The sequence below is a fragment of the Mus musculus genome, chromosome 12 (genome assembly GCF_000001635.26).
Source record: "Mus musculus strain C57BL/6J chromosome 12, GRCm38.p6 C57BL/6J".
Lineage (NCBI taxonomy): Eukaryota > Metazoa > Chordata > Mammalia > Rodentia > Muridae > Mus > Mus musculus.
The window spans coordinates 49978056-49989633 of NC_000078.6; positions in this window are offsets into that span (position 1 = coordinate 49978056).

An 11578-nucleotide genomic window follows, 5' to 3' on the forward strand; every position below is an offset into this window, starting at 1 on the left:
ACCAATAAAAAACAAAAAACAAAACACAAAAACAAAAACAGAAAAACCAAAAACATTTTTGATAGCATACATAGACTGATCCAAAGCCCCCCAGCATATATACAGCAGAGGACTGCCCGCTCTGGACTCAGTGAGAGAAGATGCACCTAACCCTTGAGAGACTTGAGGCCCAGGGAGTGGGGAGGCCTAGAGACTGGGAATGAGCTGAGCTTCTGTGGAGGGGGGACACGGAGGGTTGGCAGTGACTGGAATGTAAATAAGCAGAATAATTAAAAGAAAAAAAAAAACTCTTTGTTTCTTCCTTGCCTTTTCTTGCTTTGACTTCAATTTTTTTTATTAGATATTTTCTTTACTTACATTTCAAATATTATCCCCATTCCTGGTTTCCCCTCTGAAAATCCCCTCCCCTTATCTCCTTCCCCCTCCCCCAGCTCACCAACCCACCCACTCATACTTCCTGGCCCTGACATTCCCCTATACTGGGGTTTAGAACCTTCACAGGACAAAGAGCCTCTTCCTTCATTGATGACCAACTAGGCCATCCTCTGCTACATATGCAGCTAGAGCCATGAGTCCCACCATGTGTTTTCTTTGATTGGTGGTTTAGTCCCAGGGAGCTCTAGGGGTACTGGTTGATTCATATTGATGTTCCTCCTATGGGGCTTCAGATCCCTTCAGCTCCTTGGGTACTTCTCTAGCTCCTTAATTGGGGACCCTGTACTCTGTCTAATGGGTGGCTGTGAGCATCCACTTCTGTATTTGCCAGGCACTGGCAGAGCCTCTCAGGGGACAGCTATATCAGGATCCTGTCAGCAAAATCTTGTTGACATCTGCAATAGTGTCTGGGTTTTGTGGTTGTTTATGGGATGGATCCCAAGGTGGGGCAGTCTCTGGATGGTCCTTCCTTCAGTGTCTGACAATTTTACTTCTTTACTTCTTTTCTCATCTGTATGATTTTTATTTTCTTTTGCTTTTTCTCTATTTGATTTTCTTTTCTTTCATTTTTTTTTCAGTGTCAAAGTACTTTTATTTTTTATCTGAGTAGCACACTTTTTGATCTAGGGCAAAAGATTTTCCACTCAGTTTACTTTTTCCTGCAGTGGATATATGTGTCTGTATAAGAGATTGTTCCCCACCCCATGCCAGGCCTCCCCACTCTCTGGGGCCTAACTCTCTCAAGGATTAAGCACATCTTTTCCACCGAGGCCAGACTAGGCAGTCCTCTGCTGTATATGTGTGTGTGTGTGTGTGTGTGTGTGTGTGCCTATGACTGAATATGTCTGACTGTTTGTCTGTGCCTGTGTCTGTATATATTCCAAAGCACACATGAGAAAGACAGAGAGAAACTTTTATGAGTTGTTCTCTCCTTCTATCATATAGGTCTTAAGATTTCAACTCAGGTTGTCAAACACATTTATATACCCTGCCCCTCAGGCCTTCCCCCCAAGAAACACAAACACACAGAACAGACATATATCACACTCAATAATAACACATAAACTAAAATTTAAAATATATTTATTTTATAGCTATAATATATATGGATATCCCATATATTTTTGCTATATACTGTGCACAATATAGGTTAAACATAGATATCTTATCAACTATTCATTATTTAGGACAGAAATATTGAAATTTCCTATGCTTGGCTTTTTAACTGCACATTTATTACCTGTGTTAATTAATCTGTATGTGATGATGGCTTAGTGGTGGTTATACTTTTATTTGTCTGTTTGTGACTTTGAATTTCTTCTTATAATTTATAAGTTGACTATCTAGGAATATCTGCTTTTCCACACAAACTTTGGGGTCTGTTTGTAATTAACCCAAAATATCTTTCTAGAGTTTAGATTCAGATTTCATTGTGTATAGATATTAATGAGATTCACCGACATATTGATAATATGTATGTATATGTATGTATACATATATATCATTAAATTATTCACAAGCATTTAATAATAAGGTAAATGTTTCTGAAATGCACATTTCTTTCATTGTGGTGATCTTTGGAACATCATTGTAGAGAAACCTCATTGTCTTTTATTATGATGAATGTGTTTCCCACCACCTTGCTACAATGGCTTCATAGTTCAGTCTGTTTGTTTCGTCAATTCTTTTGGATTTTTTACAGTTATGTCATTCATAATCAGTATTTTTACTTTTCCCCTATCTACATGCTTTTTATTTTATTTTATTGTTTTTATATTTGTTGATTTCTTAAAAATATTTGTTTTATCTTATTATATCATCTATGATGCCCTTTGGTGAAGAGGAGCATTTCCTACTCCTGGGCTTACATCAGTCACAGGTTTATGTAATATTTGCCAAATTAGGGAAGTTCTTTGATGTTCAACTATGGACCTACTATATTTTCTAATAAGCCGATTTTAGATGAGTTTCATTAAAATCACCACCTTTGCTATATTCCACATATTTTAACATGTATTTTATTTCTTGATTGTTGAATAATGTACCATTAATTCATTATCTAGTCATCTGTTTCTAGACATCAAGACTGATTCAATTTAGTGGTTGCTTTCTACAGAGCAACAATTACAATGTACAAATATCTAGTATATAGACTACTTTATGTATATACTGAGAAGTAACATATCTGAAAAATATAGAAGTACTATAATTATCTTAAGGGGAAACTCTACACTTGTTTTCATGTTAGCTATACAAAAAATATACTCAAATAGATAATGAATTAGTCCTTCTCTTGTTATTTTTCAGTATTTGTTATTTGTGTTTTTATTTTTTATGACAATATATTTTTCTCTCATACAATATATATCAACCACAGTTCACCCTCTTTCCACTTCTCCCAGCTCGCCCACACCTCCCGTCTTTTCCAGGTCCACTCCCATTACATTTCCTCTCCAGAAAAGATCAGGCCTCCAAGATATGAAAGTCAAACAGGACAAAACAAGATACAGTAAGACAAAGCAAAAAGCACTCATATTAAGGCTGACAAAGCAACCCAATAGGAGGAAAAGAATCCCAAGAACAGGCAAAAGGGTCAGAGAGATAACCAGATGATATGATAGTATACAAAAGTGACTCTAAAATTTCCACTAGTGAACGCCTACAACTGATAAACACTTTCAGCAAGTCATTAAATATGAGTAACATAAAAATCAGTAACACTCCTATATCCAAATGACAAATGTACAGAGAACCCAATCAGGGAAACAATAGCCTCAAACAATATAAAATAAAATAATCATACTAATGTAATACAAAAATAATATATATGATACAATATTAATAAAATATAAATTACCTAGAAGTAACTCTAACCAAGCAAGTAAAAGACCTGTATGATAAAAACTTCAAGACTTTAAAGAAAGAAACTGAAGAAGATATAAGATGAAAAGATCATCTTTGCTCAAGCATTAGTAGAATCAATATGGTAAAAATGGCCATCTTACCAAAAACAATCTAAAGCCTCAATGCAATCCTCATCAAAATTCCAATACAATTCTTTATACAGCTTGAAAGAACAATACTCAAGGTCATATAAAAAAATAAAAAAGTTAGCTAAAATAATCCTAGACAATAAAAGAACAATAAAGTAATTTTTACCATCCTTGATTTCAATCCGTATTACAGAGCTATAGAAAAAAAAAATCCCACATGGAATTAACAACAGATATGTTGAACAATGAAATTTAAATTGAAGATCCAGACCTAAGTCAACACATCTATGGACACTTGATATTTGATTGGATAGATATGGTAAAGAAGCCAGAAATACACAATGAAAAGAAAACAATTTTTAACATATGGTGCTGGTCTACATGGATGACTGCATGTAAAAGAATGTAAATAAATCTATATTTATCACTCTGCACAAAAGTCAAATCTAGTTGATTCAAAGAAATCAATATAGAACCAGACATGCTGTACCTGATAGAAGAGAAAGTGGGGAATAACTTTAAATGTATTGACACAGGAGACGACTTCCTGAAAAGAACACTGATTAGCCCAGTAACTAAGATCAACTATTAGTAGGTGTTCTGTAATGCAAATGATGTCACCAATAGGAGGAAATGGAAGCCTACAGAATGGGAAAAGATTTTTGCCAGCTTCACAACAAATAGAGGTCTATATAAAGAATTCAAGTAATTAGATATAAAAACAAATAATCTGATTGAAAAATGGGGCACAGATATATACAGAGAATTCTTATCAAAGGAATTTCAAATTGCTGAGAAACACATCAAGAAATGTTCAACATCCTTAGCCATCAGGGAAATCCAAATCAAAACTGCTTAAAGATTGCATTGCACACCTGTCAGAATGGCTAAGAATAATAATACAAGTGATAGCTCATGTGACAAGGATATGGACCAAGGAGAAAGCTCCTCGATTGCTGGTGGGTGTGAAAACTTGTATAGCCACTTTGGCAGTCAACATGGAAGTTCTTCAGAAATTGGAAATTGGTCTACCTCAAGAACTAGCTATACCAGTTCTGGGCATATACCTGAAGGATGCTCCATCCTACCACAAGGACACTTGCTCAACTATGTTCATAGAAGCTTTAATTATAAAAACAATAAACTGGAAACAATCTTGATTTCTCTCCACTGAAGAACGTATAATGGAAATGTGAGACATTTACACAATGTAGTATTATTCAGCTATTATATGTGGTTTTAATAGTAGTCATTCTGACTGGGGTAAGATGAAACTTCAAAATAACTTAACTAAGAAGTATGAACATTTTTCTTAATATTTATTTTTAAATCATGACATTTTTTATCATAAACCCTGGTAAACATATTTTCTTGGACATTTCTCTATACTTCTGAAATTAAACAGATGTCTCCTCAGCATTGTGAAAATATATATCCACGAATGGACTGGTCTCTTCTAAGATTACAATGTAGAACTACACACCAGGAGAAATATTAGTTCAAGTGTCATTCTCAATTCATAGAAATCTCCACACTTGAACATAAAAGACTGATATCACCATCCAAGCACTTTTTTCACTGCTTTTAAAAGTAGTGAAATATATGCCACAATATGTCTCACTCTAAAGTTGAACATTCTGTTCTATGACTGTAATGACATCATTCTGGCTCTCACAGAAGAATTTTGCTTAGGAAATCCAGCAAGAGAGCAAAATTAACAGGAAGCATCACCTTTACACAGCGATTAAAGAATGTTAACATCTCCTGAACTCCATGACAGTCTCCTGATGAAAGCATATATGTCACTATAAAGATCCAACAATGTGCAAACACATCTTAAGAGCAGCTGTTAAACTGTGGTCACTGCTATGGAAGTTTTGGCAGTGCTGAGAACAAAGGATTTAGCTACCTACAGAGCCAAACTACAACAGAAATTATGTAGAAAAGATACTCGTGGCAGGATAAAACTTAAGAGACTTTGATGACAAGGTACAGAGGGGGCTCTGTTCCATCTATATTTTCCAGATAATTCAGATTATTTAATTACCTAATGTTAATGTTTTTATTAAAAATCCAAATAATGTGGTGATTATTCTAGTATGAAATAGAGGTATATGACCTTGGTCCTCCCTGAGGCCTGATCTTGAAAAGAAGCATTATAAAAACTGCAATGATAGCTGGAAGAATGATTTTGTTCCCAAGCTCCCCCATGTACCACTTAACTGCTAAGATATAGATCTGTTTGCTAATTACTGACAACAGTAGAAAATGAATTAAACTTACTCATAAGGACAGCCAAAGATATATGGATAATTCTATTTCTAGAAAGGATTTTAACATGTTTAATATATACAGATATAAATAGTATTTTCTTTGTCATGAGTAGTCTGAAGGGGTTTCCCTTTTGAAAATGTTCATGGAGCTTTATAGATAGGAGCAAAAATAGTTTTGTAATATATATCTGTGAAAATATAAGACAAAATTATCTACACAAAGTTATTCTGAAAGGATAAACCTTGATCAAAGGATAGGAGATGTAAGTATAACTATCTTAAGCATTGTTAGCTATCTTAGTTACTCTCCTGTTGCTATGACAAAATACCATGACAACAAACACAATTCAAGAAAGAAGGGATTTAGGTTGGTTGACATTTCTTAGAGGACACAGTTCATCATGGGAGACACATAAGGCAAAAGGAGCAATAGGCTTGCTGATCCTCTTGTTGCCAAAATCGAAAAGTTGAACAAATATGAAGGAGGATTTAGCTATAAAGCCATTATTGGTGACCCACTTTCCCCAGGAGGTTCCACCTCCTAAAAGTTCCACAACCTTCCCAAGCAGCACCACTAACTGGGGACCAAGTATTCATATAGGGGAGGGAGCATCCCATTCAAATCTCAGTTGTAGTTTATCAGCATGACCATCAAATTGAACATGAAATAAACTTACTACGCTAATCCTATCTGCTTTCCCTTCATTCTAACAGAACACACACACACACACACACACACACACACACACACACACACACACAGAGAGAGAGAGAGAGAGAGAGAGAGAGAGAGAGAGAGAGAGAGAGAGAGAGAACTAAGAATTTTGTTCTCGTGGAAAAATGTGAAATTACCTTTATCCTTGTGGAAAGTTCTTTAAGTCATTGGTGTCTATAAAAATAAATAAATCCATGTTTATAACAGAGGCTTAAGAGGGCTTTGCTCCATGCCTCCTTCATAACAACACTCCTTATAACTAGGGGAGTTTAGGCTTTTTGAAATACACAAGTGTCTAACAAATAGAAAGATAGATCATTTTTTTAGAGGAAAATTTAACCTCACATCTATGCAAATTCCAACCAGCTTAGTTCTTAGGATTTTGTTTTGCTTTGTTTTGTTTGTTTTTCTTTTTCCTCAAATCAAGGCAGAATGAATTTGGAGGAAAAAGTAAAAGTACTATTAACAATAAAAGGCTAGGGAGGGAGAGGGGTGGGGAAGGGAAGAAGGGAGGCAGGATCAGGAATGGAAAGAGACAGGTGAGGAGAGAAGTATGGAGGGTTAGGAAAATAAATAGAAATATGTAGCAGGAGGGGGCAGGGAAACACTAGAAAGTCCTAGACACCAGGGGAGCAAGAACCCAACAGGGATGACATTATCCCAAATATATAACAAAGGGGAGGCAGAACCTGTAGAGGCCATATTCAGAAGGTAGACATGACCCCCCCCCCCCGAGTTGATGGATGGAGCCAGCTACCCATATCAAAAATATTAACCAAGAATTGTTCCTGTCTAATGGGAATGAGGGGACAAAAATGGAGCAGAGACCGAAGCAAAGGCCATCTAGAGACCACCCTACCTTGAGATCCATCCTATCTGCAGACACCAAATCCAGACACTATTGCTGATATGAAGAAGTGCTTACTGATAGGAGCCTGATATAGCTGTCCTCTGAGAGACTCTGCCAGAGCGTGACCAGTATGGATGTGTATAGATGCAGCCTGAGGACCCCAATGGAGGAGTTAGGGGAAAGACTGGAGGAGCTGATACGTTTTGAAACGCCATAGGAAGAAGAACAATATCAACCAACCAGACTCCCCCAGAGCTCCCAGGGACTAAACCACCAATCAAAGAGTACATATGGAGAGGGATCCATGGCTCCAGTTGCATATGTAGCAGAGAATTGCTTTATCTGGAATTAATGGAAGGGGAGTCCATTGGTCTTGTGGAGGATTGATAACCCAGCATAGGGAAATGTTAGGGCAAGGAGGCAGAATTGGGTGGGTGGGTAGGGGAGCACTCTCATAGAAGCAGGGGAAGTGGAGATAGGGGTTTGTAGAGGGGAAACTGGGAAGGGGGATATCATTTGAAATCTAAATAAATATAATAAAAAATTTAAAATAACACTGATACTACTAATAAAGAGGAAACAAAAGAAAGAAGTATAGATAGAAACAGGTTAATGTAGTCAGAAATCAAATGAATTACTTCTCAGCCTTTTGGCTAAGATCAAGTGTAGAGGTCAAATGAAAGAGGTTATACATTGACAAACAAGACAAGGGAACCAAATGGTTGGACCTGGAGGGCATCATCCTGAGTGAGGTAACACAATCACAAAAGAACTCAAATAATATGTATTCACTGATAAGTGGATATTAGCCTAGAAACTTAGTATATCCGAGATATAAGATACAATTTGCAAAGCACATGAAACTGAAGAAGAACGAAGACCAAAGTGTGGACACTTTGCCCCTTCTTAGAATTGGAAACAATCACCCATGGAAGGAGTTACAGAGACAAAGTTTGAAGCTGAGACAAAAGGATGGACCACCAAGAGACTGCCATATCCAGGGATCCATCCCATAATTAGCCTCCAAACAATGACACCATTGCATACACTAGCAAGCGTTTGTTGCAAGGACCGTAATATAGCTGTCTCTTGTGAGACTAGGCCGGGGCCTAGCAAACACAGAAGTGGATGCTCACAGTAAGCTATTGGATGGGTCACAGGGCCCCCAATGGAGGAGCTAGAGAAAGTATCCAAGGAGCTAAAGAGATCTGCAACCCTGTAGGTGCAACATTATGAACTAACCAGTACCCCGGAGCTCTTGACTCTAGCTGCATATGTATCAAAAGATGGCCTAGTTGGCCATCACTGGAAAGAGAGGCCCACTGGACAGGCAAACTTTATATGCCCCAGTACAGGGGAACGCCAGGGCCAAAAAATGGGAATGGGTGGGTAGGAGAGTGGGGGGGTGGGGTGGGGGAGACTTTTGGGATAGCATTGGAAATGTAATTGAGGAAAATACGTAATAAAAAATATTCAATAGTTTGAAATATATTAAACATATTTTAATACATTAACTTATAATAGTTATTTTAAATAAAGAAACAATTCTCATCAACATCTTTTAAGCATGCTATCAATTAATGCAGTTTGTAAAGGGGTATATATCAGGCAATTCTCTGTGGGCTTATGGATGAAAAATTCTCCTAGTACTAATATTTATACTAACAAACAAAAATATTGGTGAAATGAAATAACAGCATTCTGTAATAAATTCCACAATAAACGTACACAAAACAACCAAGTATTATGTACATTCAGTAGAACACAACACATAACCAATAAACATCTCCTATAAAACCAAAGCAGACCTCACCCAAAACGAAAGATTATATAACTAAATGAACTTTTTTACTGTTATAGCACAGAAAAGTAGTGGTTGATTTTTGGTATGAAGTTTTTTTATTTACAACATGTTTATATAATAGAATTTAAAATAATCTTTTAAAACTTAGACATAAGTATGATTAAGTTATGAAAATTTAACATCACATTCTGATATACAAGAAGACAGAATATTTACATATTAGTCTGGACATGGGATATACGAAAATAAGAGTTGTGTCTCCTTAGAAATGTTTCGAAAAGAAAGATAGAGCTAGCATTTAAAAATTCATGAACAATGGAAAAAGAAAGAATCTTATTAAAGTATTCATTCACAAATTACAAAGAAATTTTACATAAAATTTGATAAATTGTATCCCAGTAAGATGTTTGGGATGCCTATACAAAGGTGTTAACTTTTATGCCCTATAATGATATTGTGAAATGTTCTAATAGTATTTATTCTTGAGAAGTCTGTACATACTGTATGACTATCTGACAACATATGTGTTCAGTGCTCACAGAGGCTGGAAGAAAGTCTCAGGTTCTAGTGAGCCAGAGTTACAGACTGTTGTGAACTTCCTGATGCACATACTGGAAACCGAAGTTGGGTTCTCTGGAACAGCATCAGAACTCCTCATTACTGAGTTATGCCTTTAATCCTTCCTCAACCTGAGATTTATCCAAAAATATTACTCAGAATATGCTCACCATATTAAAAATTCTTATATTTGAGAATCTTTTTTTAATCGTCTTTTTTTCAATATTTAAAAAAAAATTATCCTTAATCTTTTCTTTTTTTTAACAGTCCAGGTCATTATCCTGGAATTGGGGGGTGGGGCGGATTTTGCCCTCCAACACTTTCTCACTCTATTCCTCTCTATTCCTCCCCCCCCCCCCCCCCCGTCTCCAAGAAGATGTCCCCATCCTCCAAAACACACAGCAACAGTCCTTCCCACTCCCTGGGGGTCTCAAGTCTCTTGCCTTGAGGTACATCTTTTCTCACTGTGGCCAGACCAGGCAGTCCTCTGCTATCTACGTGGCAGGGGTCCTCAGACCAGCTATCTTATCCTGCCTGGTTGGTTATTCAGTCTCTAAGAGATCTCAGTGTCCAGGTTTGTGAAGACTGCTGGTTTTCCTATTGGGTCTCCCTCCCCCTCAACATCTTCCAGACTTTTCCTAATTCAACCAAAGGGGTCCCCAACTTCAGTCCATTGCTTGAGTGTATCTGCTTCTGTCTCAGTCAGCTGCTTGTTGGGTCTCTAGGAGGACAACCATGCTAGGCTCCTGTTTTTAAGCACACTATAAATTCAGTAAGACTGATGCCTTAGAGCCTCACCTTGAGCTGGGTCCCAATTTGTGCCAGTCACTGGACCTCCTTTTCTTCAGTCTCTTCTCCATTTTTGTCCCTGCAGTTCTTTCAGACAGGAACAATTCTGGGTCAGAGTTTTTGACTGTTGGATGGCCAGCCCATCCCTCTACTTGTTGTCCTGTCATTCTATTGAAGGTGGACTCTACAAGTTCCCTCTCCCCACTGTAAAGTACTTGATCCTAGTCCCTCCCTTTGATTCCAGAGAGTCTCTCACCTTCCAGGACTCTGGTACATTTTAGAGGGATTCCCCCACCTCCTACCTCCTGAGATTGCCTGTTTCCATTCTTTCTGCTGGCCTTCAGGGCTTCAGCCCTCTCCTCCCCAACACCTGATCAGGTTCTCCCCTTCTCTTCCCTGTTCCCTCTCCCACTGAGGTCCCTCCCTCCCTCTGCCCCCTGTGACTGTTTTTTTTTTCCTCCCTCCCAATTGAGGCATCCTCACTTGAGTCCTTCAGCTTGTTAACCTTCTTGAGATCTGTGAATTACATTCTGGGTGTTCTGTACTGTTTTGGGTAAGATCCATTTATCAGTGAGTACATACCATGCATGTCCTTTTAGGTCTGAGACACCTCAATCAGGATTATATTTTCTAATTCCATTCATTTGCCTGCAAAACTCATGATATCCTCATTCTTAATGACTGAATAATATTTCATTACATGAATGAACAACACTTTCTGTATTCTTCCATTAGTGACTATTTTGCTTAGAACTTAGTACTTCTTTGTTTCCTCAGTATAAATGATCTTTCAATTGACCATAAAGATACCTTGCTTTACAACTTGTTCTCTGAATAGATGAATTCTTTCATTTATCTTAGTGAGCTTTTACTCTTCCTCAGGACTGTAGAGACACCACTTTTTCTTCCCTGATGCCTCTGGGTACTAGTCTTTATCTTAAAATTTTCCTTCTTAAATACATAACTTCTAACCTTCTTTATGAGGCTTTATTTTGGGAAATTTTCAGTCTATTGCAAATCAATGACTTTCTTTTCTATTATTAGATATTTTCAATTACATTTCAAATGCTATCCCCTTTCCTAGTTTCCTCTCTGAAAGTCCCCTATACCCTCCCCTAATCCTGCTCCCCAACCCACCCACTCCTGCTTCCTGGCCCTGGA